Consider the following 27,403-nt stretch of genomic DNA (forward strand, 5'->3'; position numbering starts at 1 on the left):
GATGTACTACCCCCACTTTACCCTTTTTCTGGTACAATGTCCTTTCCACATCAATTTCTAGAACAAGGTATACATGTATTCTTTATACATCTATATAGTCACAATATAGTTCCCAAGATTAATCTTTACCTTTTTAGATTTCTCTTGAGTTCTATATTTGTAGATCAAACTTTTTGTTAAGTTCTGGTTTTTTCATCAGAAATAGATGAAATTCGCTTACTTCGTTGAATGTCCATCTTCTTCCCTGGAAAAAGATGCTCATTCTCGCTGGGTAAGTTATTTTTGGTTGCATACCAAGTTCCTTAGCCTTTCGGAATATCATATTCCAGGCCCTTCGATCTTTTAATGTGGATGCTGCCAGATCCTGGGTGATCCTTATTGTGGCTCCTTGATACTTGAATTGGGTTTTTCTAGCCGCTTGCAATATTTTTTCTTTCACCTGAGGGTTCTGGCATTTGGCCACTATATTCCTTGGTGTTTTGATTTTAGGATCCCTTTCAGTGGGTGATCGATGAATCCTTTCAATGTTTATTTTTTCCTCTGTTCCTATGACTTCTGGGCAGTTCTCTTTGATAATTTCCTGGAAGACAGTGTCCAGGCTCTTTTTTTCATCATGTTTTTCTGGGAGTCCAATGATTCTCAGATTGTCTCTCCTGGATCTGTTTTCCAGGTCTGTTGTCTTCCCCAGAAGGTATTTCACATTTTTCTCCATTGTTTGATTTTTTTGGATTTGCTTGACTGATTCTTCTTGTCTCCTCGAGTCATTCAATTCCACTTGTTCAATTCTGATTTTCAGTGAAGTATTCTCTTCACTCACTTTTTTAAAATCTTTCTCTAATTGTCCCATTGAGTTCTTTTGTTCTGTGGAATTTTTTTCCATTTCGCCAATTTTGTTTTTTAGAGAGCTGTTTTCTGTTTCCAGTTCACTAATCCTATTTTTCAAGGATTTTACTTCTTTATCCACTCTCTCTTTAACTGACTTCTCCAGGCTCTTTTGCCAAGCCTCCCTCTCCTTTTCCCAAGCCTCACTCTGCTTTCCCCATTTTTCTTCTAGCTCCCTTGTGAGAGCCTTTTTAATCACTTCTATGAGGTTCATCTGTGCTGAGGAACAGACGATCTCCTCCTTTGGGGAATCACCTGGGGACTGCCTGTTTTTAGTCTCCTCAGGATTTAGAGTCTGCTCTCTATCTGTGTAGAAGCTGTCAAGGGTTAAAGTCCTCTTCAGCTTCTTGCTCATTCTGTCTATTAATCAGAGACAAACTACCAAAGAAAAACAGAAAAAACTGGAGTCTTTCTTTGGGGGAGGGGCTGGGTGTGTTATCGAGCTTCCTCTACAGACTGCAGGGGGTAGCAGTGAGGCACTAGCAGGATTGTGCTGCGCCTGCGCTTTGAGATCCCAAAGCGTGCTGAGTCACTGAGGGGGGGGAAGGGGGGGGGCGGCCAGGTCCTGAGAGACTCCAGCTGTTTGGGGTTGTATTCTTCAGCCCCGGTGTTTTTAGCTTCTCTGCTGGGCTGTTGACTTGCTGCAGGTTCCAAACCTGTAGCGAAGCTCTCCCCGCAGAGACGGCTGCGATCACTCCCCACCCCCTCTCAGCTCTGCTCCCGTGCTCTCACTGCCGCTGCCCGCCGCCTGCGCCCGATCTAAAACCGCCCCAGCCCTCCAGTAAAGACAGACCTTTCTTGGCGGATCTCAAGGATGGCTTCTCTTGGTAACTATATGTGGGTTTTTTTCAGTCAAGCATTGATTCAGAGGCTTGTAATGAAGTGGATAGTGAGAGAAAGCGCGGAGCTTATGCAACTGTGAGCCTCCTCTCCGCCATCTTAACCGGAAGTCCCTGCCTCTATCATTTTCACACAAGTTCTAAGACTCTAGGAATCTTCTACATATCTTAGGAACGAAACTTCTCCAGACTACCCAGAGTGTACCATCTTGTTTCCAATGAGCTCACGGTTAAAGGTAGCCTAGAGGTATGATTCTTCATCCTGTCCCATCTCTTTCTTTCTCTTTCCCTTAGAGTGTTTCAGGGCATTGGAACAGGAACTTATTAGCCATTACTACTTTTGCACCCCTTCTTTCTCTGATCCTTACTAGATGACCATTCAGTGGATTCTGCTCATTTCTCACCTGGCTACACTACTCTGAGACTCTGATTTCCCCACAATGTCCCAAGAAAGTTACTGGGGAAAACTTCATTATCAAGCAAGATTCCATCAGTCTTGGTAGTCTACCCAATTATTACCTTCTGCCCATTTGTTTGGAGGTATAAAGTATAAAAGCTTCAAGAGACAGTTTTCTAGATAATTAATCATGCTACCAATAATTAATAAAAGGGGTTAGTGGCGCTCTTGAATGCCAAAGACCCCCATCATGGAACATGCCCTTGGAAGACGGGTGTTCCTGAGAGTGGTAGTTAATTGTGACTGGTTAACAATTAATGAGAAGAATGAATATTATATATTATAATGAAAAATGGGGATTAATCTAGTGAGGGGTTGAAGGCCAAACCCTGATCACTCAGTCTTGGACAAAAAGACTTATCTCTTATCCAAACTACTCTTCCAAGGCCAATTTAAACAAAAGGGGGTCCATCTCTGCTCTGTGGAACACAGTGGGCCAGACTTCACTTTCCATTAAATTCTCTATAAGATTCACTACTTAAGTTCGTGATTCCAACCTCTTCCCAGAAGTAAGCTTTGAATAAATATCCAAATGAAGGATATGGGAAAATCCAGGATCTTCCCAATATTTGATTATTGTTATGAGATTATTTAATAATCATTTCTTTGAGAGGTTGGAATCACGAACTCTAAAATCTTCATTTAAGCTGGGAGATCAGCTCAGGCATAGTCCCTTATATCTCATCAGGCTATACTATTTTTCATCCACTCTGACTTCTCTACCATCTCCCACCTCCTCAATCTCTCCTCAGCTTTTCAGGTGTTTTAGATTTTGTGTTTTAGATTATATGCTTTTTGAGGTCAGGGACTTTATTTGTTTTTGTCTTCTCATCATTAGCACAGTGCCTGATACACAATAAGCCCAGAGAAGTGTATCAGTCCTGTTCACCTATTTTGCATGGGCTCAGGATAACAGACAATGCTCTTGTGCTTTCTCACTCTCCAATGGAGTGATGCAAGCTATGTGCCTGCTACCATGCCTTTTAGCATGATGTTTCACAGCAGGTTACCTTCAACAGGATGAAGATGACATTAAGGTCAACTACCACACAAATAGTAAATTATTTAATTTAAAATGCTATAAGCCAAGACTGAAGTGGAGGGAGAGTTGGTGTTCAATATTTTGTTCCCAAATGATTGTGCATTCAATGCAACCTCCAAGACTGAGATGCAACAGAATATAGATCAATTCTTCGCTGCTTGTGCTAATTTTGGCCTGACAATTAAACACCAAGAAAAAACAGGTTCTCAAACAGCCAGTGCCACACCAACTATGAGTGGAACCATCCATTACAGCAAATGGAGAAACTTTTAATGCTATGGATAAGTTCACTTACCTCGGCAGTATACTTTCCAAGGATGTCCACATAGATAATGAGGTTGATGAATGCATGGCCAAGCTAGTTTAGGGTTTGGGAGTCTCCAAAGGAAATATGGGTAAAATAATTCTAAGCTGTATACAAAATTGAATGTCTACAGAGCTGTTGTGTTGACCTCAATGTTGTATGGTTGTAAAACCTGTAGAAAACACCATACCAGGAAATTGAATTGCTTCGATTTAAATTTTTTTAGGAAGATTCTGAAGATCACTTGGTAGGATAAAATCCTAAGGTCCTTTCTCCAGATAATTTACCAGGCGTTCAAACTGTATTATAGAGCGCAAAACTCTGATATTCTGGCCATCTTGTTTGAATGCCAAACATTTTGTTATTCAGTCATTCATTCAATCATGTCTGACTCTTTGTGATCCCGTGGACCATAGCTCATCAGACCCTTCTGTTTCAATCTATCCAAGTTCATGTTTGTTATTCCCATGACACTACCAATCCATTTCATCCTTTATCATCTCTTTTTCTTTTTGCCTTCAATCTTTCCCAATTATCAGGATCTTTTCCCCAATGAGTCTCATCTTTTTGTTATGTGGCCAAAGTATTTAAGCTTCACTTTCAATATTTGTCCTTCAAATAAATAACCTAAATTAAAAATTTTAAAGTATTAACTAATTTGACCTCCTTGCCGTCCAAGGGATTCTCAAAAATCTTCTTTAGCCCCATTTGCCTTAAAGACTATTTTACAGAGAACTCACACAGAACAAGTACTCACAGGGAGATCAGAAAAAAAAAAAGGTAATAGAAAGACATTCTTAAAATCTCTCTGAAGAACTTAGGAGTTGATTATGAGACATGGGAGATACTGGCACAGCACTGCTCAACATATGTCTTCATCAGAGAAGATGCTGTTCTCTATGAGCAAAACAGAACTGAAGTAGATTAAAAGAAATGAGTTGCACAAATTTAGGGAATTCACACTAAGCATTCATATGGACCATTCATGCAATAAGAACTTTCCAAGCTCTTATTATTCAGATCAGTCATAGTTGGACACGTTATACACCTTGACTCTTGATATAGTGGTATCATTATAGTCTTCTTCAAGCACAGACAACAATAACCAACAGCCAGTAATTGTTGACTAACTATTTCTGTGGCTCTACCATATCCATCTTTAGAAGATAAGCAGCTGCTTTCCCCTTGGAGCCTACAGCTGCCAATGTTTTGGAAGAACCTCTAATTTGGTTTTTAGTTCCAACTGCATGTATGTCCTATTCCTCCCTCTTCCTTCTTGCATTTCATCTCAACTTCAAATTCATTTATCTTAAGTAAAACCCAACTTTTACCTTTTGCCTTGGACAGAGAAGCATGGGGAGACTTTTTGTCACAGATTCCAGTCTACTAACCACATAGTTAAGAGAAGACTCTTAGATGGACCATATAATTAGAACCAAAGTGCCTTCAAAGAGCACTAGTGATCAAACCTGAGCTTTTTTTTTTTTTTTTTTTTGCTTGTTCTGTCTTTTAGTTGAATTCTTTCAGTGACAGCATCCAGCTGTAAAGGAGGAGACTGTGGGTCTTCCCTATTAAGCTGGATATGAAGAATAAATTGTGTTAAGTGATTATGATTGATTAGATTACTATTGTACTCTCAGAAATGATGAGGAGGATGCTCTCAGAACCTAAACAGATTTCCATGAGCTCTCATACAAAGTAAAATGTACTATGTGCAAAGTAACACTCATATTCCAAGATGATCAGCTACAAATGACACAACTGTTCTCAACAATACAACTCTGAGGGATTTATGATGACAAATGCTATCCAATAGCCCAAAATACTGATGGTGTCTGAATACAGATTGAAACATACTTTTATTTTTTTTTTTGAAGCTTTTTTGTTGTTATTGTTGTTGGTTTGTTTTCTTTTACAATGTGACTAGTGTAGAAAGCACTACACATACAAAATGACTACACACGTATAACTGCACTTGTATAACCTATACTGAATTGCTTGCATTCTCAATGGGAGGGAGGAGGGGAAAGAATATGGAATTAAAAGTTTTAAAAATGAATACTAAAAATTGTTTTTTCATATAATTAGGGAAAAATAAAAACACAAAAAAAGAAAAAAAAAAGATTGCTATACGGCCTCACAAAATGAGCCTCAGTTCTTTGCCTCTGAATTTGTTTTCAGTTTGAAGAGATTAGACACTATGACCTTGAGGGTTATGAAAGGTCAGCTCAACAGCTTTCTGGTTATCTGAATCTGCTGAGTTGAGGACTCCTCACACAAAAACATCACATCTAGACATGAACTTATGAAATATGAACCTTTATTGAATTGATGCTATGTAGAGACTGTGTTAAGAGTGAGCTCACTATTCTCAGAAGCCTAAGTGGAATGGGAAGAAGTGTTGGGGATGGGGAATGGCTGTACTTTTGTCATTGCCATATAACTTTGAACTAACTATCCCTTTGTAACAGCTAATTGATATTAAATGGAACTTTGTACTAGTCAGTCACTGGTAGTTCAGGGAAAGGAGAGAAAAACAACTAGTGGAGGCTTAAATGGATGGCATTAGAGAAGAGAAACCCTCAAACCTTTTAGGATACCTTTGAAATGCTGAGAAAGTGAGAATGTTATCCTGATTCTAGAATTGGGAGTCAAAACATACTTGCTTTATTAGCTTTGCTTTGGCAGCCTCCTTCCCTCTTATTTCTCCTTTGGCCTTTTTTTCAGGCCCCTACTCATTAATCTTCCTTATTCCCATCTCCCCTTTCACATTTCTCTCATAAAAGCCTGGAAAAGAAGATATAAAGGTTGATAACCTTTAGACATTAGTCAACTTCTCCCAATTTCTCCCATGTTCAGTCTCTTGCCTTTTTCACAAGTCTAAAACTCCTGCAAATGATCTATTCAATTTCCTTTTCCTGATTATTTAAAATCAAGTTTTTCTTTGCCCTACTCTCAAAACCTTCTACCACAGAAACTAAAAGTGGTTATTCATGAATGAAAACATTTGGAAAACCTTTTGATTTGACTTGCCACAAGATAGCTTTTATGGCATTGGCAAATACCTTAGGTCAGAATGTTATCCCGTTTTATACTTTGTGTCCCAGCTTCTTTCTTAAACTATGGTTTGTGATCTCAGATGGGGTCTCATAATGGAATATGGGTGCTATAAAATTACGATTGATTTATTATCAGTAAATGTTTGAGTTGTATGCCTATTTTATATACCTATTTATCTGGGATTACATAAACATTTCTCAAGTGAAAAGAGGGTTGCAAGTGGAAAAAATTCAAGAAGTCCTACATTTATGTGACATCAATAATCAGTAGACCATTGAAACAATATTCTCTCCTTAGTCTTCATTGTCATAGCCTCTCTGGCAATTTGAGTCTTTGTGTAAGGTACTCCCCCTGTTGTTATTTGGATAGTTGATGTACTAAAAGGATATAAAATGAGCACTTCTATGGAAAAAAAAAAAAAAAAACTTGACACTGTTCTGGGGACACGAGAAGAAAGCAGCCCTTCAGATAAATGTGCTTTTGAAAAGACTTTTTTGAAAGCAGCTCAGAAGCAAGAGCACTGATAGGTGTAAAGATGGCTACAGTACATTACTTCCCAACAACCAATTTTAATGTGAATCTTTCCAGGACTTCTTAATTTATTGATGGGAAATTCTTTATCAGAGAATAGTTTGGGGGTTGCTATATAATAACTAAATATTTATGTCATGCCTATGGCTTTGGGATAGAGATGGGTTATTTCCCACTAGGAGTCTCTGCTTTGGAGTACTAGAGTCAGAAAAATAAAACAACAGAAAACACGACCAGAAGTCAATAACCAAAGAAGGTATAAGAGATGAGAAATGCTGCTCAGAGAAGCCTACATATCAGAAGATAGAACACATTTGCCTGAGAGCCTTGTGCACAACTGACAAAGAGAACAGCTATTGAGATGGGAGTTAAATGGAGGAAAGTTCTACTATTGTAAAGAGCTTATTGGAAAAAAGGAGAATCCTTTATTACAAAAAGATGTCATGCTTTGTAGTACCACTTACCACTGTATAGAAGGAAAGCTCCTAGAAAAACTTGATTCTATTGCTTTTGACTGTCCACTATATAACTTTAGAAGGAAAAATATCTGGAAGACAAAAGCACAACAGCTTTACAGATTCCAGGATTAAAAAGGATAGTTTGCTTTGAGGTACCACCTCACAGCTATCAAAGTGGCTAATATGAGTTTTTTAAAAAAAGGAAAATGTTGGACATTGGAGGGGATATGGAAAAACTGGGACATTAATACACTCTTGATGGAAGTATGTACTGATCTAACCATTTTGGAGAGCAATTTGGAGCTATTCCCAAAGGGCACATTTGTATAAAAAAATATTTACAGCAGCTCTTTTTGTAGTGGCTAAGAACTGGAAATTGAAAAGATGGAATATTATTGTGTTATAAAGAATGACAAGCAGGATGACTTCAGAAAAAACTTGGAGAGACTTAAATGAACTGATGCATAGTAAAATGAATAAAAACCAGGAGAACTTTGTACATAGTGATAACAATATAGTTTAAAGCAGAACTGGGAATGACTTAGCTATTCTCGCAATATAATGATCAAGCCAATCTCAAAGGCTGATGAAGCATACTAGGCACCTCCAGGAAAATAATTAATATTGTTTCAATATAGACTGAAATATGTTATTTTCACTTTCTTTCTTTTTCTTTTGAGTCTTCTTATAAAAAACTAATATGGAAATATTATGCATAATTGCACATGTATAATCTATATCTGCTTACCATCTCAGGGAGGAAGAGGAAGAAAGGGAGGAGAAGAAGGGAAAGAAGGAGGAAAAGAATTTAGAACTCAAAACTTTAAATAAAAATGTTAAAATAAATAAAATATTAAAATAATAACAAAAAGGAGTGGAATAAGGTAGGTGTTGCTTAGCCTGGAAACATGAAACACTGCTTCAACATCCAGTTAAAGAAAATTACTTGGGAAGTTGTACAGACACATAGTTCAATGTTACTATTAGTTAAAAGAGCTTAACAAAACAACAGCCTAAGAAGAACAGAGAAGAGGTTTTGTCCAGTAGGAAAACAACAATAATAGAAAAGCAGTTTCATCCAGTAGGAGAAAGTATCAGAAGAGAAAGCAGGAGATTATCCCTCAAAGAGACTACACACATGTCCAGACCTCACATACCTCATTGTTACATTTCTTTAAGGTCATGGATATTCTCTTCACCACTAAGGACTCTCTACATTTGCAGAAAAATGTGACCCTAGTTTATGGGTGGAGTTATTTTTTCTTAATACTTACCTGTGTTTTCCATGAAGTAAATGTTATGATTATTCTTGCCTTTACCTTCCTATTTAGTGTTTCTTGTTTAAGAGTGGTTAGTAGTAATAGTAGGAGTATATCCCTCTCCATATTGAGCTTATCTCTAGAACACAGTGAATGAATTGTAGCCATTTTGCTACTCACAGTCAGCTTTTTGAAGTGAGAAGAAAGGAGAAGGGAAGAAAGAGATCAAAGAGAATAAGTTCATTGATCCCAACTTGCCCATGTTCCATGTGAATAGGAGAGAACTTGAACAAGGATAGCCTTCAAAGTTACACTTTGTTCTACCGAGTGAAATGTCTTTTAAAGTCAACAAATGACAAACACCAGGATCTTTTATTCCCTAAATTTCTAAGTTGTCTGATTACAAAAAAGCTCTCCCCCCAAAAAGTTTACTTTTTCATTTTTATGAATGAATGAAAAATGATTCAGTATTTATTTACCATGTGCCAAGCACTATGCTAAGGACTGAGAAGATAAAAAATGAGACAATCTTCAAGGTGCACACTTCCTAATTAAGAGAGACAGTACTGAAAAAAAAAAGTTCTGCTTTGGATGGATATAAAGTTCTGAAAATAGGAAGAGTCATCAATAAGACAGATGGAAAGTACTAGTAGATCAGATCCAGAGCTTGCTGTATATAATGAAAGTGTAGTGCCTAAGACTTGGACAACCTGAAAATGCAGTGGCTGAAGAATACTGAAAGATCTGGTAGTTCTCCATTTCACCAGAAAGAACAGAATTGGGGGCTTTCATCTCTGTCAGGTTTTGTAAATGGTCAAGTGGCTATGATGTGTGCCTAATAAAGGAGGGAAAGGGGGAAAAGTAAGGCAGGAGATCAGGACTGGTGATTGCAAGACTTTCCACCACCAGGAAGCCCCAGTGGTCTCTAGGAAACACTGGGGCAGCAGATAAGTGGTAATGGGGGAAAACAAGGGGGAAAATCATGCTTCCTGATGGTAGCGGGTCTTCAAAACACATGGCAGAGTTCCAAAGATCTTGTGATAGAGCCATCTGCATCCAGAGAGAAGACTGTGGGGGCTGAGTGTGAATCACAACATAGCATTTTCACCTTTTTGTTGTTTGCTTGCATTTTGTTTTCTTTCTCATATTTTCCCTTTCTGATCTGATTTTTTTGTGTAGCATGATAATTGTGTAAATATGTATAGAAGAACTGCACATGTTTAATATATAATGAATTACTTGCCATCTAGGGGAGGGAGTGGGGAGAAGAGAGAGGAAAAACTTGGAAGAAAAGGTTTTGCAAGGGTAAATACTGAAAACTGTCTATGCATATGCTTTGAAAACAAAAAGCTTTATATAGATATATAAACACAAACACACATTGTGTATATTTTTTAATATATACTGTCTTATATATATAGTCTGGCTAACTGTACTGGATTATGTATGTACAAGGTATCCTTACAAATCCCTCAGAGATTTATTTTTGAAACATGTTACAAAAGCCACAAGTAATTCACTGAAATGGTGGCCGGGGCTAGTTTTCCCCCACAATATGCTACTAGTGAGTGGTTTACTACTCTCCTTTCCCAAAGGGGCATCTTTCATACTTGTGCAAGACTTTGGTAAAAGTCAAAACATTCTCACCCTATTTACTCCTCTCTCAATAAAATCCACTAAATAGGTTATTCTTTATTGGTAAACAGATTTTTTTCCCATTTCAGAAATTAGGGTTGACGTTTATCAAAAGACTTAAACTTCTAGAAATCTGGCTACTTTTCACATAGCCCATCAGGGAAGGATGGAACAGGGTACTAATGGTATGGAGAAGAGGGCATGACAGTAAATAGATAATACATAAGGCATTTGGTTCCCTCCTGGAGAGAGAGAAGGAAGTCAAGACTTTCTTTCTGGCTCATATTTGATCAGCATTGCATGGTGCATGCATTCCATGATTCATTCTCAGATCATCCACACTGTCCAAGTCTAGACTGTCACTAAGCGGGAAAGACCTGTTACCCAGGAAAGACTGTCCCCACTCTGCGGCCAGCTTCCATCAGCTCAAAGGACAAGTTATACCAGAAAGAAAGTTTCAGAGACATGAATGAAAGGACATTAATGGAAATTGTCTCTCAATCTGTCTCATTTCTTTGTCACAATCCCAAATTTGCTGCCTATTTTCTTCTTCCTTTTATTTCCAGATTCAGAAGTTAACAGCATTACGATGATACAATCTTATATGGAAAGGTAGAAGAAGGGACCTTAGAAGTAGATCAACTAGTCTAACCCCCATTTTACAGATGAGAAAAATGAGTCCCAAAGGTTAGACCTTGAACCCAAATCTTCTGACTAGCACTGTCCCATACTCTTTCAAATAGAACATATTGCCTTCATTTGATAAACATATGAAAGCCTACTTTCTGTAGTAACAAAGACAGAAAAATAAAGTAGATAACTACTGATTGGTGAATGATTTCACATGTTTTGGCACACACATAAATGTGGTAGAATACTGCTGCATCAAAAGAAACAATAAATGAGGAAACTACAAAGGCATGGTGTGGTATAGCAATCAATATCAAATGATGTAAGCAAAACCAGGAAAAACTATACACACAGTACTTATAATAATTGAAATAGAAGAAACAACAATTATAAATTACTATTTGTATATGAAAGGGTTTATTATATATGTGGCAAAGTGAATAGAATGCTGGGCCTGAAGTCAGGAAGACTCATCTTCTTGAATTCAAATCTGCCCTTATATACTTAGTCACTAGGTGTGGGCTCAAAGCAGCTCTCAAAATTTAAAATGTCAAATAATTTTTAAAATTTAATAAATTGAATGTGAATGATTGAATAAGAAAGCAAAACCCCACAATATGTTGCTTGCTAGAAATATACCTATAAAGCCAGAACATACACAAAATAAAAATGAGGGGTTGCAACAAACTTTGTTATGTATTAGGTTATAAATTACAAAATACTGTTAAGAATGAATGAATGTATGAAAACATATTTATTAAGTGCTTGCTATGTGGAAAGCACTATATTAAGCTGAGGTGATTCAAAAGAGTTAGAGTAAGTAAAACAGTCCTTGTGCTTTCTGTGACCAGGAGATAATAATATTCTAATAGAGAGGACACCCTAAAGAGGTTTCAGTTACAAGTCAAATGGAAGGCTCCCTTGATCTTCTGCCAAAGCAAATGGCAATGTATCATCTTTAACATCATTAGTACTGATATTTTTGATGTAGAAGTATTTCACAATGCCTAAGACTTTGGTGGCAAGAATGCTCATTCCAGGATCTTGTGGAACTGGGATTCCAGCATCTGGGGACTGCTGCTTATAACAATGGCTGAAAATAGAGCCCACAGTCTGGGGGGTTACTGCTGGTCTCAGGGATCTTGGGCTCATCTGCTTGTTAGTGGCAGTTGAAGGTGGATTTTTCCAGAGATTTCTCCACTCAATGGTGATGGGAGGGATCAGGCTGCAATCGACCAGTGGTCTAAAAGGGCATTGCTATTTTCAATGTTCTTAGGTTGAGGGTCCTAAACTATTTCCATTTGGTTTTCAGGGGAGGTAATGATCAACGCAGAAGAGTTATTGTAATGACTAAGTTTGGCCCTGAAAAAGAGATTAATTCCCTTCCTTGTAGAGGTCTGAGATTATTGATGTGGTATACTGGGTTTATTCAGACTTGATTGTTGAGTTAAATAATTTTTCTGAACTTTTTTTCCCTTCTCTTCTTTGTGCTTCAGTGGGTTGATTAGAAAATCTCTCATAAATTTACTATCCTAATCCACTTGATAAAGTTATAAGATATACAGGGCAGTCAACAGAGACAATGACATATAAGACTGGACTTTCTAACTTTGAGCAACCCATTTGTACCTTTAGAAGTTACGTGATCTAGACTATACCAAACTGTCAGAGAAAGCAAACAAAAATTCACAGCATAAAGAGATGAATTTAAAAAAAAACTAGATCATGCTGAAAGGAACCATAAACAAGGATCTAATATTAATATTAACAAACATGATGCAATGGCATTCCCACAAAAATTCACAAAGTTAACTTGAATCACAAAGAAATATAGACAATGATGTCATAATATTAATAACAGAATACTTAATGTGTCTCAGTTTTGGACAAATTTAATAGAAAAATTAACAAATGGAAAAACAAAGAACTGAACAAATTGTTGGAGAATCTAGACCTATAAGACATGTTTTCTAAATGGTGAGTTCTCTGAATGAAACAGATAATAAATGTACACAATCTTTAGCAATGTGTGTAACTTCTATGTGCATATGACTGTGCAGTGCATAAAGATGTTGAAAATAAATTTTAAAAAACAGGTATAGTAAAAACATTAACAAGTAATCAGTTAAAGGAGCACAGACAAAAGACACAGATTAAAATGGTAACTTAGCATGAAATCTTAGATTGTTATTGCAATATGTAAAAACAAAATGATGTTGAGACAATATGTCGACATTTCTGTGATGCAGCTAAAACAATCCAGAGAGGAAAAAATCATGTTCCTGACAACATACAATAACAAAATGAAAAAGGAATGTTAATCTAATGAACTGAACATGTATTTTAAAAAAACATATATTTTAAGAAAGCCAATAAACAAAAATAATCACAAAAAGAAGAGATTAAAATTAGAATAGAAATAAACAATGAAACTAAAATATTATAGAAATGAAAAATCAAATGAAAAGCTGGTTCTTTTTAAAAGATTACCATAACTGATAAACCATTAGTCATCCTGATCAAAAACAATAAAGACAGAAAATCAATTAAGTAATAAATGAATAAGGTGAAACCAAAATAAACCAGAAGGAAAAAAAAAAAAAAAGACCTTGGGTTCTTTTCACAACTATATGCTAACAAAACTCAGGGCATATAAGAAGTGGAGAAATACCTTAAAAATATAAAATATCCAAATAAATAGAAGACAAAATGAGATTTTATATAATCCAATCTCAGAAAAAAAAAAAAGAATTGTAAAGGACATACCAAAGAGGGCCCCAAAACATCCTGGTGCATATAGATTTCACAGGAAAATCTAATCAAACTTTTAAAGAACAATTAATGCCAGTACTATTTTAATTGTTCTCAAAAACTTTGAGAATTGAGAAAAAAGCTGTCTTTTTTCTCTTTTTTTATGAGACAAATATAATTCATGTCATTATCTAACCCAGTGATATGATAAAGCAATGGAAAACTTTAGATCAATATAATTAAGGAACACTAATTCAAAATCTTTTTTAAAAAATCCAAGCAAACTACAACAATTCATCCAAGATATTATTCATTATGACCAAGTTCATTTTATACCAAGTTCAACATTAGGAAAACAATCAATATAATTTAAATAAATTAAAATATCTAGATTATCACACTACATCTTATTAAATGCTGTTAAACACATATATATAGTTAAAATATTAAAAATAAAATAAACATTTTAAAAATAAAGCTATCGAAAACTATATGATTATCTTTATAGCTGCAGAAAAAAATCTTTTACAAAGTACAACACTCATCTTGCTAAAAATAAATAACTTGCAACATATGAATGTGGAAGAAGTTATTTTTAAGGTAATAAAAAGTATCTACCTAAAAGCAAACAAAACAAAATGAACATCATATGAAACTAAAATATTTTCTCAATCATTAAAGAAGTAAAAAATGGATGCTTACTCTCATTATTATTTGATATAGTTCAAGGCATAAAGATAATAACAAAATCTAAGCAACAATTATATTTCATTCAAAATACTTAGAAAACCAAAAGTTTTTGGGAGCCAACCTACTAAAGCACACAAAATACTTGTTTATATTCATTCAGTGACAAAGTATGCCTTAATGCAATAATGAATAATATCAAAATAGTTGCTTACTGCTGAGGCATGCCAACACAATAAAAATACTACCTAAGTTAATTTACAGTTTGAAGCTTTACTTATAAAATTATCAAAGGAATGTATTATAGAACTGGATAACATAATAACAAAATTTACTGAAACAACCTAGAATGTTAAAGGAAATAATGGGGAAAAAAAAGGAATGAAAAAAAAAAAAAAAGGAAATAAAGGGAAAAAAAAATGAAGGAATAGTACTTCCAAATTCAGGATATGCAGCAGCCATCAAAATCATTTGACTGAGTATAAATATTCATATTATCCATATTCTACAAACATGTTTAAAATAGACTTGTAATCTTAATATTAAAAATCATGCCACAAAAAAAACAGAAAAAAGATATACTTTTAATAGTTATGAGTACATAATATATTTTAATTTAATTGTATTTTAATGAAACAATAGATGCAATGACAAAAGATAAAAATATATAACTCTGATCACATAAAATTGAAAAGCTTCTATCCAAGCAAAATTAATGCATGTAGGATAAAAAGAGAAGTGACAGAATAGGAAAAAAAATTTTTATATTACATTTCCAAAATATGTACATACATAAAAAAGTCATTCCCCAGTAGTTAATTGGTTAAAGGATATGAGAAAACAATTTTCAAAAGGGGAATAGCAAACTATTAACAACTATATAAAAGAATGCTCCAAATCACTAACAATAGAAAAATACAAATCCAAACGACCTTGAGGCTTCACCTCGATGACAAAACATGAAAACAGTTCATGTTGGAGGACCTGTGGGAAGATAGGCTTATTAATGCATTGTTAATGAAGCTATGATTCTGCACAACCATTTTGGAAAGCAATTTAGAATTGCACAAATAAAATAACTAAACTGTCCAACCTCTGACCTAAAGATTCTACTACTACCGTGTTTCCCCGATAATAAGACACTGTCTTATTTTTTTGGAAGAAAAACACCAGAGGGCTTATTTTCAGGGGAGGGCTTATTTTAATGAACATTGACAGCAATTTTAATAAACAGGTAAATGTGGACAAAAAAAGTACCTTTATTCAATAATGATGATGTCATCTTTTTCAACAACATTGTCATAAGTGACCATACCCTGAATTCCGTCCTGGATGTCATGCACCTCTATTTCCTTCAGAAGAAGTGGACCCAATCTGTCATGTCCAGCAATATAGCTCCCTTTAAATGAACATGTCTTGTCCAGGTAACCTGCTCGTAGTGCCTTGGCGACACAGCTGTCAGTAATTTTATCCCATGACTTCTTCACCCAAGTCACGACTTCTTGCAGACAGGGCTTCACAAAGTTTCCGCACTGATTTCTTCCCATTCTATTTTCAATGTAGTCATTGACTTCCATGCGCAAATGGTCCTTGAATGGCTTGTTTATTGTAATATCAAGGATCTGGAGAAAGGCAGTCATTCCTGCAGGAATCATTACTTGATCTATTCTTCTCTCTGTAAGGAAGTTCTTTATTTCTTTAGTGTGGTGAGTGCTGGCTGAGTTCTTTTATCCTCCATCATGCCCCCTGAGTTCTTCTTTTATCCTTCATCATGCCCCTTTTATCCTCCATCATTCCCCCTCACTCCTGCTTACATACCGGGTTTTTATGTTGTCCTGCCTCAGCTCTCCTCCGCGGCACTGCTCTCAATGGCGCCAGCAAGCAAATCACTGGGGAAGAACAGGATGACATGCTCACTGCTGCAGCTCTGATTGGATGCAGCTCGGAGCGCGGCGTGCATTTCACCCAAGGGGAGAAAAGGGGGGGGAGACACGGTGCATACAGAGGGTACCGTAATATAGCATGTAGCGCAGGGGATCACCTTCACTATAGTAGCAATCTCAATAGGGCTTATTTTCGGGGGAGGGCTTATTTTAGAGGAATCTTACACAGTAAGGGGAGGGCTTATTTTCGGGATAGGTCTTATTATCGGGGAAACACGATAGGTATACATCCCGAAAAAGTCATTGATAAGAAGCTCTCCCTTGCTATATTTACAGCAAGACTTTTTGCAGCTGCAAAGAACTGGAAGCAGAGCAGAAGCAGAGCAGATACCCATCAATTGGGGGATAGTTAAACAAGTATGCTTCATAAAATTAATTGGATATCATTTTGCTATAAGTAATAATACACAGAACAAACACAGAGAAGAATGAAAAGATTTACATGCTTTGATGAAGAATAAAATTAGCAGAGCTAAGAAAACAATACACACAATGATTACAACAATGTAAACAGAAAGAACCATCACAAAAGCATCAAAAGAGAATGTTGCAAAATTATAAACAAACATGGCTTCATGGAAATGAGAAGACATCACTAGCTTATTCCTTTGCAGAGTTGGGAAATCTACAGGTATCATACACTGCATTTATTAATAGGCTTTTTTTTAATGTATTGATCAGATTTTTCCAATTTTTTTTTCATCACCTTTTTTTTTTTTTTTAATTATTTTTATATGACAGCTCTCTGAGAAGAAGGAAATACAGAACGTAAAAGCAAATGAAACTCATAGCCCAGTATTGAATAAACACAAAGACCTGACTACTGGAGTAAGGACTCACTGACCAAAAAATACTGGGAAAATGATACAGTCTGTAGGAAATTAGATTTAGATGAACACATCACTTTTATAACCAAGGCAGACTTCAAATGCATACATTATGTGGGTAGAAAAGATCATATCATTAAATTACTATTACAAAACCAAATTATCCTTACTAACCCCATTCTTCATTTAAACCCTGACCTCCAATCCCTCCAAATCTTTCTTAAGCCATCATTCCTCCACTAGTCATTGTCTCTTTTCTCCCCCTTGAACCCTTCATGAACCTCTTCATTTCAGTTCCACACTCCTCGAGTCCCCAGTCCCCATTTCAGCTAATATTATGCCCTGCCAAACTTCATAGCTCACTTCCACCACCCAGCATTTTAGCTTCTATATACATGTTGCTGAACAAAAGTGAAGAAAAGCACACAACTATTCAGACTGGTTCTACTGCAAACATGTTATAATTTCAACAGGACCCTCACTGCTGATAGACAAGTCTACTATACCTCCCTTATCAACTCACTACCCTATTCTCCACAGCAGCTTTTAAAAAATATTTTTATTGCTCCTCAAACCTCCCATGATTCCCTCAATACCTGCCCTCCTCTCAGCTGGAACTCCAGCTTCGTATTTTACAGAAGAAATCTGCCACTATCTCTTTTTCATTCCCATCTTCTGTGTGTCTTTATTCTTTACCAAGGTTAAAGTGGACTTTTCCAGAGATTTCTCCTCTGCACCTTTATCTGCACAGGAAACCTCTTCTGATCCCATTTTCTCTAACAGATTGCCCTTTATTTCTACTCTATCACTTATCTTCCACCTCTCTCTATTGGCTCCTTCCTTTTGTTTCTCCCAATCTAAAAAACAAAAAAAAACCCTCACTTTATCCTTCCATCTTCATTACTACCCTATTTCTTCTGTTCTTTGTAGCAAAAATTCTTGAAAAAGTAATCTCCAATAGGCACCTCCACTTTCTCTTTATCTTAATCCTTTAAAATATGGCTTCTGACTCCTTATTCCACTGAAACAGTTCTCTCCAAAGTTACCAATGATTTTTTAATTGCCAAATCCAATGGCTTTTTCTTTTTTTGCTGAGGCAATTGGGGCTAAGTGACTTGCCCAGGGTCACACAGCTAGGAAGTGTTAAGTGTCTGAGGCCAGATTTGAACTCAGGTCCTCCTGACTTTAGGGCTGGTGCTCTATCTACTGGGATACCTATCTACCCCCAATGGCCTTTTCTTAACCCTCAACTTTCTCTACAACTTTTGGCTCTCTTGAGTACCCTCTCCTCTCCTTGACACTCTCCCTAAAATTTTAGGATATCACTTTATCCTGGTAGTCCTACTACCCCTTGAATTATAGTTCCTCATTCTTCACTGGATTCTCTTCCAGAGCACATCCTCTAACCACAGGGATCTCATAGGGTTCTGTCCTGGACCCTCTTCTTTTCTTCTCTTATACTACTTTACTTGATAATCTAATCAACATCTATACATTCAGTAGGTAGTGGATCCTTTAGAATCAAGAATTAGGAAGACTCATTTTCCTGAGTTTAAATGGCCTCAGACACTAGCTGTATGACCCTGAGCAAATCATTTAGCCTTGTTTGACTCAGTTTATCTGCAAGATGACCAGGAGAAGGAAATGGCAAACCATTTTAGTACGTTTGCCAAGAAAATCTCAAATGAGATCATAGAGTGAACATAAGTGAAATGACCAAATAACTATAAAAATACCGATGATTCTCAAATCTACCTAATCCTGCCCTATCCTCTCTGCTACTCTAGTTTTACTTTTTGAATTGCCTCTTAGATATCTTTGTCTAGTAAACATTTTAAGTTTAACATATTCAAAACAGAACTCATTGTCTTTTCCTCTAAACCCTCCCCACTCCAGTGTTCTCTTTAACTATAGAGGGCAACACTATCCTCCCATTACCTCAGGTTCACCAACCAGGATTCATCCTTTACACCACACTATCTCACCCCCCCACCTCAATATCCAATCTGTTGCCAAGACCTGTGATTTCATCTTTGCAGCTAATGAAAAGCCTGAGAAGCAAAGTTTCTGGGTAATTAATAATAATTTAGGCTAGCTGATAATCAAAAGTTGATGGTCTTCATGACCAAAGACACCTAATAGAGATCCTGAATGCCTTAATATACTTTTTTAAAAGGGAGTATAAATCAAACCTGATTGGTGAAGCATTAGGGTAGATTTTCAAATGGGTGGGGTTGAAAGAACTCAGCCTCTCCTGCTGAGAACATGGCTTGACCAAGAGATTTAGCTGCCTCTCACGCTCAGGAAGAAGGAATTCATCTCTATTCAGACCAATCTGATTGGTTTCTCCTTCATGAGCTAGGTTATCCTAACTCCAGAGGAGAGGTAGGAAGGGCATAGGCTTACTGTTATAAGGCTAGAATTCAACTAGATTATATTCTATTTAAACTCTGACTTTGAGTTGAATAGGGTCCTGGCCAGGATCAAGGAGCCAATTTTCTGAGGATTTGGGCAATCTCATTTATTAACAATATCCTTCAGAAAGTAACTAAATGATCTATAAGGGCTGGTCACTGAATGAGATAAGACAGGTGAAGCTTTCTCAAGAAGTCTATGAGACTAGGCCTAAGTGTGATCCCTATTCCCAGAGGTCTTGGGAGCAGGAAGATCAGGTCTTGGGCCCAGGTTGCGGGAAGTCACATGATCTCTAGACCTAGAGGTCTCTAAAGGCCAAGACCCCAGGTCAGTGACAGGAAGTGACTTGACGGACAGGAAACAGACAACACTGACTGATGACCATTGGTCAATGAGGATACTTCCTTTTAGTCTATCCAAGGAAAAGACTTGAGTCTTTTATTATTTTACCAGCTTTTGCTATTTAACCAGCTTTACTGCTTCCGGCTTGTCAGGTGGATGAGCACATGTTGGGAGCTGAGATGTCTCCCAGCTGTGCTGGCCCTCTCCCTGCAGGGACTAAATAAACACCTTCTCTTTGTACCAGAAGATTTCTCTGATTAGTTAATTTGGGAAAGGGGCCTAACACCCGTCCCACACAGAAATAGGAAAAAACCTTAATCCTAATTTAACAATTGGCTATTAGAAAAATAATTTCTATCATAATATTTCCCATATATATTCCATTCTTTCGTTTGACTCTGCAGACCTCTATCACTTCACATCTTATTACTGCAATGACCTGAAGGTAGATTTGCCTGCCTCAAGACTTTCCTTATGCCATTCTGTAATGCCAGAAAAACTGAGGCAAGATAGAGATTAAGAGAGTTTTATTATTTTATTTCAAAGGGAGAGATTTACAGGGAGGAGCAAATGGTTCCATGAATTGGTCCCAGAGCTGAATGAGACTATTGTCTCCACGAATCCAGCATCCAGCCACCAATGTGAGTTCTCAATGATATATGGCACATGGCTCCAAGCTACCAGGGGCGGACTCAGAGCACCAAGAGCAGGATGGACTATCAATCTGGTTCTGATAGGGTGGGGAGGAGGCACCAGACATTTTGATATATAGGGAGGGTCTGGGGTCATGATATTTGAGATAGAAGGTCTTTCTCCTTATCCGTATCATGATGATTAGGAGGAAGGGGTAGTGTTATAGGTTTGAGCAGATCAATTAGGAACTGAGGATGAACAATTCAAAGAAACCAAGGCAAGACAATTTAGGGAAACTGAGGCAAGACAATAAAAGGGAACTATGGCATAACCATTTCACCTTCCATTTAGCTGATAGAAGAATATGACCCTTCTAAATCAGGGATCAAAGAATAAAAGTCCTATAAGCACAAAAATATTTATAACATTTTGTAGTGACAAAATCTGGAAACCAAAGGGATGTCCATTATGGGGAACGGCTAAGTGGATTATAAGATATTACTAGAGTTATTATTACGTCTGGGCTATAAAGAATTATGAAAAAGACAGTTTGAGAGAAATATGAAAAGGTTTGAATGAACAGAGTTAAATTGAACATAACTAGAACAAAAATTTACATTATAAAATCAACATTGAAAAATGTTTGATTTTGAAAGATTTAAGAAGTCTGATCAATAAAATGATTAACCATGATTCCGAAGGACGGTGGTGATGGGCCTGGAGATAGGAAGAGCCAAGTTCAAACCTAGCTTCAAATATACATCAGCTGTGTGATCCTGAGCAAGACATTTGATTTCTCTTTGCCTTAATTCACTGGAGAAGAAAATGGCAAATCACTCGAGTGTCTTTGCCTAGAAAATGCCACATGGAGTCACAAAAAGTTGAACACGACTGAACGACAACAAATGATCTCCTGATCATTTAAAAAGTGTGTTATTGAGTGAATTATTTTTCAAGTATGCATTGAATTAAATTGCTACTGAGGTCCTTTCCAGTCTTGAAATTCTATGATTTTGTGAAACATGTCTACAGCAAATAGGATTTGAGAGTTAAGAGGTTATGGTGGTGAGGAAAGAGATAGCGGTAATGTGAGAGGCCTGACAAATCAGCTAATTCTACTACTGTCTCAGTTTCTGGGAAAATTGAATTTTCATATAGAAATATTTAATACTACACAAAATACATTTGTAATGTGTATTGAAAATATATATGAATATTTCTATATTACAACTGTTGGCATGTTCTGAATCTAGAGGAAACCATTATTATTTTTTCCCCATTCAGTTTTGTAGGATTTGTGCTTTTGCCACAGCTTTGTACCCACTATAAAAAGTTTTTCATTAAGGAAATTAACCAATAAACATTGACTTAGAGAGAGACCAGAGAAGGTATTACAACTTTTTTTTTCCTTTTTAGAAAAATGTATCTATTTTATTTCCAATTCATGGAACAAAATAAGCATCTCTATAACAGTACAATTAAAGAAAAAAAAAAGATGATTGCATGAAACTGCATAGTGACATTCTTAAAACAGTATTGCTATAATTAAGACAACTCTGAGGTACTACTTCATGCCTCACAGATTGGCTAAGGTGACAGGAAAAGATAATGATACATTTTGGAGGAGATTGGGAAAACTGGAACACTAAAGCATTGTTGGTAGACTTGTGAAATGACCCAACCATTCTGGAGAACAATTTGGAACTCTGCCCAAAAGACTGTTAAGACTGTGCATACCTTTGCAACAGCAATGCCCCTCCAGGATCAGTATCCCAAAGAAATCATAAAAGAGGAAAAAGAATCTACATGTACAAAAATGTTTGTGGCAGCTTTTTATTGTGGCAAAGAATTGGAAAATGAGTAATGTCCAACATCAACTGGGGACTGACTAAATAAGTTATGATATATGAAAATAATGGAATATTATTGTTCTATGAAAAATAATGAACAGGCTGATTTTAGAAAAGCTTGGAAATATTTACATGAACAAATGCTGAATGAAATAAGCAGAATCAGGAATACATTGTACATAATAACAGCAAGAAGGTAAGATGATCAACTAAGATAGACTTGGTTCTTCTCGGCAGGTCAGTGATCCAAGAACAAACCCAGCAATCTTTAGATGGAAAACGCCATCTCCGAGAGATGAACTCAGAGAGAGAACGATGGAGACTGAATGTAAATCAACACATGCTATGCTCACTTTTTTTTCTACCCCATCATGGTTTTCCCCTTTTGTTCTAATTTTTCTCTCCCAACATGATTCATATGGAAATATGTAAAAAATAAATGTATATGTATAAGCCCCCCTACCTCCCCAAAAAAGATAGCTTTAGATACAACTGGGAATTTTTTTTTAAAGTAGAATAATTAGTGTTGCCCATAGTCACTCTCAAAGATTCTCTCCAGTTATAAAGCTGATTCAAAACTAAACATCTTTAAAATTAAAGTGATGGTTATTTTAAAAAAAACTATTGCTGTTGCTATAGAGTGTTTTCTTGCAAATCTCTTCATGTCTTTTTATCATTGAAACTCATTCATTTCTTATAGTAGGGTAGTATTCCATCACAAGCATACACTACAATTTCCTCAATCAATTCCTGCAATTTCCAGTTCTTTGCCACCACAAAAAGAGCTGCAAGAAACATCTCATTCACACTCAGAGTTATAATTATTATTTGTGAATTTCCCTCCATTTTATAAGCTATTTACTTTCTCAGCCTCACTTTTTACCCCATCACTGAAACATAGCTTCTCTTCCCTCTCCTACTCTGACTTCACCCACTCCTCCAAGAGGTTCTTCCAATAAGGATCCTATCTCTTTAATCAAAATTCACATTCATTGAAAAAATCCTTCTATTTTCTCCTCCCACCTTCCAAATTTCAATTTACTCTTTTCTAAAAGTCCCTTCTTCCTACTGTTACCCCAGTTCAGATGATTTCTACACTCTTCTAGATGGACACTGTTTCTTCTTTAACACAGATGAGAATAAGATTCCAATATTAACAGTCCTCCACCCATACCTGCTTTCTCATTTTTTAGTTCCTTTCACACACCCGTTATATCATTGCTTCCCTTTACCTTTTCCTACTCAATTTTATTTTTTAGAATTACCCCATCATACAACAACTCAGTCCCAACCTTTCTTTCAGACTAGCTTAGTAATCATTGACAGTTTTAAAAATACTAATATTTTTAGATAATAAACTATTAGATAATGAACTATTTGATCTTAATGAGTGCCTTATAGCCTCTAATGCTTTCTTTATATTTTTGGAGCTTTTATTGAGTTCTTGTCTTTTTGTTGTAAATACCTGAGTTTCTTTCAGTTTAAAAAAAATAGAAAAGAAAAATTTGACAGAGTCGGGACTATACTCAACTTAAGCTGGGTAAGTTATTCTTGGATTCAACCCCAGCTTTTTTGTTCTTCAAAATATGTTCCAAGATCTATGGCCTTTTAGGGTAGAAACTGGTAGGGTTGTGAAACCCTATTTCTGCAGTATTTAAATTGCTTTTTTCTTATTGTTGTAATATTTTCACCTTCAGACTTTTTAAGCTTTTGATACGATATTCCTATAAATTTTCCTACTGGAATCTTTTTCAGGTGATGAACAGTAGATTTTTTTTTCTCTTTCTATTTTATCCTCTTGTTCTAGAGCCTCAGGGAAATTTCTTTAAACAGGAGTTGCATTTTCCTCCACTCCTTTCCATTTTCTCCATCCTTTCTTAGACTTAAGTTCAAATTTTGCCTCATACAAGGAAGTACAGCTGGCTATGTGACCCTGGACATTCATATGACCTCTCTCAATCTCAGTTTCTTCATCTGGGCATAGGATCTACCCAACAGCACAATTGTGAGGATCAAATAAAATTATGTAAAATTCTTTGCAAATCTTAAGAGAGCTCTACAAAAGTTAGCTATAGTTTCTATCCTGATGCCTGATGTCTCATTTTGTCGAATAATGATACTCTTGTGTTCTCAAAAGTTATGTTAACCAAGTGCCAACTCTTGTAGATTTTACAGAAAGATTTCAAATATATTCAGACCCCACTAATAGATTGTTTCCATAATCAGAGGACCAGAGCATAACCAGACTGACTTAACTATTTTGACCAAACCAATAAGATTGGCGACTTAGCCATGAAGGGGCTATGATCATCAAAGATAGTTGGAGGATCTATAGCTAATGAAATTATGCAATACTCCTCCACCCACCTCTACTTCTGTGCCCTTCAAATCCCTAAAATGCAATCTTCATCAAGATCTTTGCCCTTGAGATGCCATAGCTTCCTTAAAAGACTCTTGTCATTTTTTATAGGAGATCTGTCCTGATCTCCCCAGATACTAATTCCCTCTTCACAAGTAATAGTCAATAAATGTTGATTAAACGCTTACTATGCTCTTCTTATGTGCCAGACACTTTGCTAGGGGATGCAAATAACAAAAATAAAGGCAGTTCCTGACCAAGTCTGAGGCCTCTATAAAGAAAAAAGTTTTTGCTCATTCTCCAATCAGAGAGAAAATATAACCGAAGTTACTGAAGAGACATTGAGTACCAAATTTAAGTAATCTTCTGGATGATATTCCTGGTGATGACTTTTCCTGGAGGCAAGCACAATATAGTGGAACTCAAAACAAAGCAGAGCAGTTGGTGGAAAATGAATTTGACATGAAAATGACCATACCTATTTTGAAATTTTTTTGATTTAGTAGACTCCTATCCTTAAAATTACATGTTTATGGAGGATATGGGTGTGCCAGTTCACAACTTACTTGAGAGGTTTGAAGACAAGTGATTAAATCTTATCCTCTAGGGATTGAACTACTGTGGGTCAGATAGCCCTATGTGTTTGGCTTATAAAAATGAGCCAGCCAAGCAGCTCTGCTTGTCTAGTGATTTCTTTCCCCCTTTCAGGTTCCTTTTGTGTTTTATCTCTTTTTGGAGAGATGGTAAGCAAAGAACAGAATCCAGAGACCTAAAAAATGGGCCTAGATTTCAGGTGATAAAGTCTATGAAACTTTACAACCTCTCTGTCTCCTCTTTAGGAGACCCTAGTGCCAGATGTGGCCAGAATGAAAGCTGAGGTACATTGCAATTTCATCTCTTCTTGTCAGCAGGAGGAGAACATAAAAGAAGCTCTTACATTCAGCCTTAAGAGAAGCAGAGGTATAATCTATCAAACTTGATAGAAGGCATCCATGGAGAGAAGAACAAAGTTATTGAATGGCAACCCAGTCTTTTGGAGGAGTGTCAAGAATTCTTGTACCAAATATCTAGCATATGACTCCAGAGCAGAAGAAAATGTTATTAAGAAGAGGGAAAAATCTAAAGTGAACTTTTGCCTTTTGCTTGTATGACATTCAACATAAAGGAGATTGCTTCTCTAGCCAACTCCAAACTTACTTCTTTTCAGGAATAAACAAACCCTTTGGGAAATTCCATGAGGCCAGTGGTCTTTATGGGTTCTGGGATGAGGAAAGAGCTCACCAACATAATAAGGGATTGAATAGTAACCTCAGAGTTCATTCTCTTAAAAGTAAATTCCAAACCCATAGTATGTATGAGGTGAGGGCCTGGATAAATCACTAAGTGAAGGTAGGACTCAATGGAAAAGTGAACAAAATTGTATCATTCATAGATCACTGGGAATAATTTGTTTTCTGTATTTTCTGTGGGAATAAAGGCTGTCCTATCACCAATATATATTGTTACCTGGAGACCTATATGGGAGCTAGCACTCATATCATTAGAAGACCTAGATATGAGATTCAAAGAGGAAATATTAGGTTTGAATAAAAAGATCTAACTCCAAGGGGACAATTCAAGATTGCCCAAAGATTTTTGGAGGGCAGGCAAAGTTTACAAATGAATGAAATCTATAAATCTACAAAGAAAACTAGAGCCAGAGCCATAATGAACTGTGTTAAATGGCTCAAGTTAAATACACTTAAGGTAAGGGAAATAGGTAAGGCAGAAGAATAGTATCTGGAAATGTGTCTTTGGTTGGCTCAATCTGAATTAATACTGAAAACATCAAATTATGCCAAAGAAGGGAAAACAAAGATAGAAAGGAAGAGGATAAAAGGAGAGGGAAGATAGGAGAAGAAAGAGAAACAGGAATAGGAAAAGAGAAAGAGGATAATAGGTTAGAAAAATGTCAAAGAAAGAGGATAAAAGGAGAAATAAAAGGGAAGGAAAAAGGAAAAAAGATTAGAGGGAAACCAGGCATGAAAATGCCTGTAAACTTTCCTTTAACTGTGGTTTCAAGAAATTCCAAAATTCTAACTTCTCTGAGAAAAGATGTTGTAGCAAGCATAGAATTCATTTATGGCTTGGAGAGCAATGCTTGTCCTTAACTCAATCTCTCATCTCCAAGTACTATTTCTTTGGGTTTTCTTTGTTTGTTTTTGAGGTTGCCAGTTTTCTTTCTTCTTGGCAATGAATCTTGAGACTAATTCCTATTCTCACTCTTCTAAGCTGTCACCATCGGTCTGTAATATTCTTGAGTCAGCTGCCAAAAGGTCATGAGGCCGATTTGTAATTGATAATTGTTGCTTTTTAAAAATAATGTAAGAAGGAAAAAAAAAAAAACATTCTGCTTAAAGGTTATTTATAATGACTATTTCTGAAGCTTAGGACACCTGTAAGTCAACTCTGGGATCTCCCTGCTGTTCTTCTGGAAAAATCCTTAGAAACCAGTTAAAA

This window comes from Antechinus flavipes, chromosome 3, assembly GCF_016432865.1.
Source record: "Antechinus flavipes isolate AdamAnt ecotype Samford, QLD, Australia chromosome 3, AdamAnt_v2, whole genome shotgun sequence".
Taxonomy (NCBI): domain Eukaryota; kingdom Metazoa; phylum Chordata; class Mammalia; order Dasyuromorphia; family Dasyuridae; genus Antechinus; species Antechinus flavipes.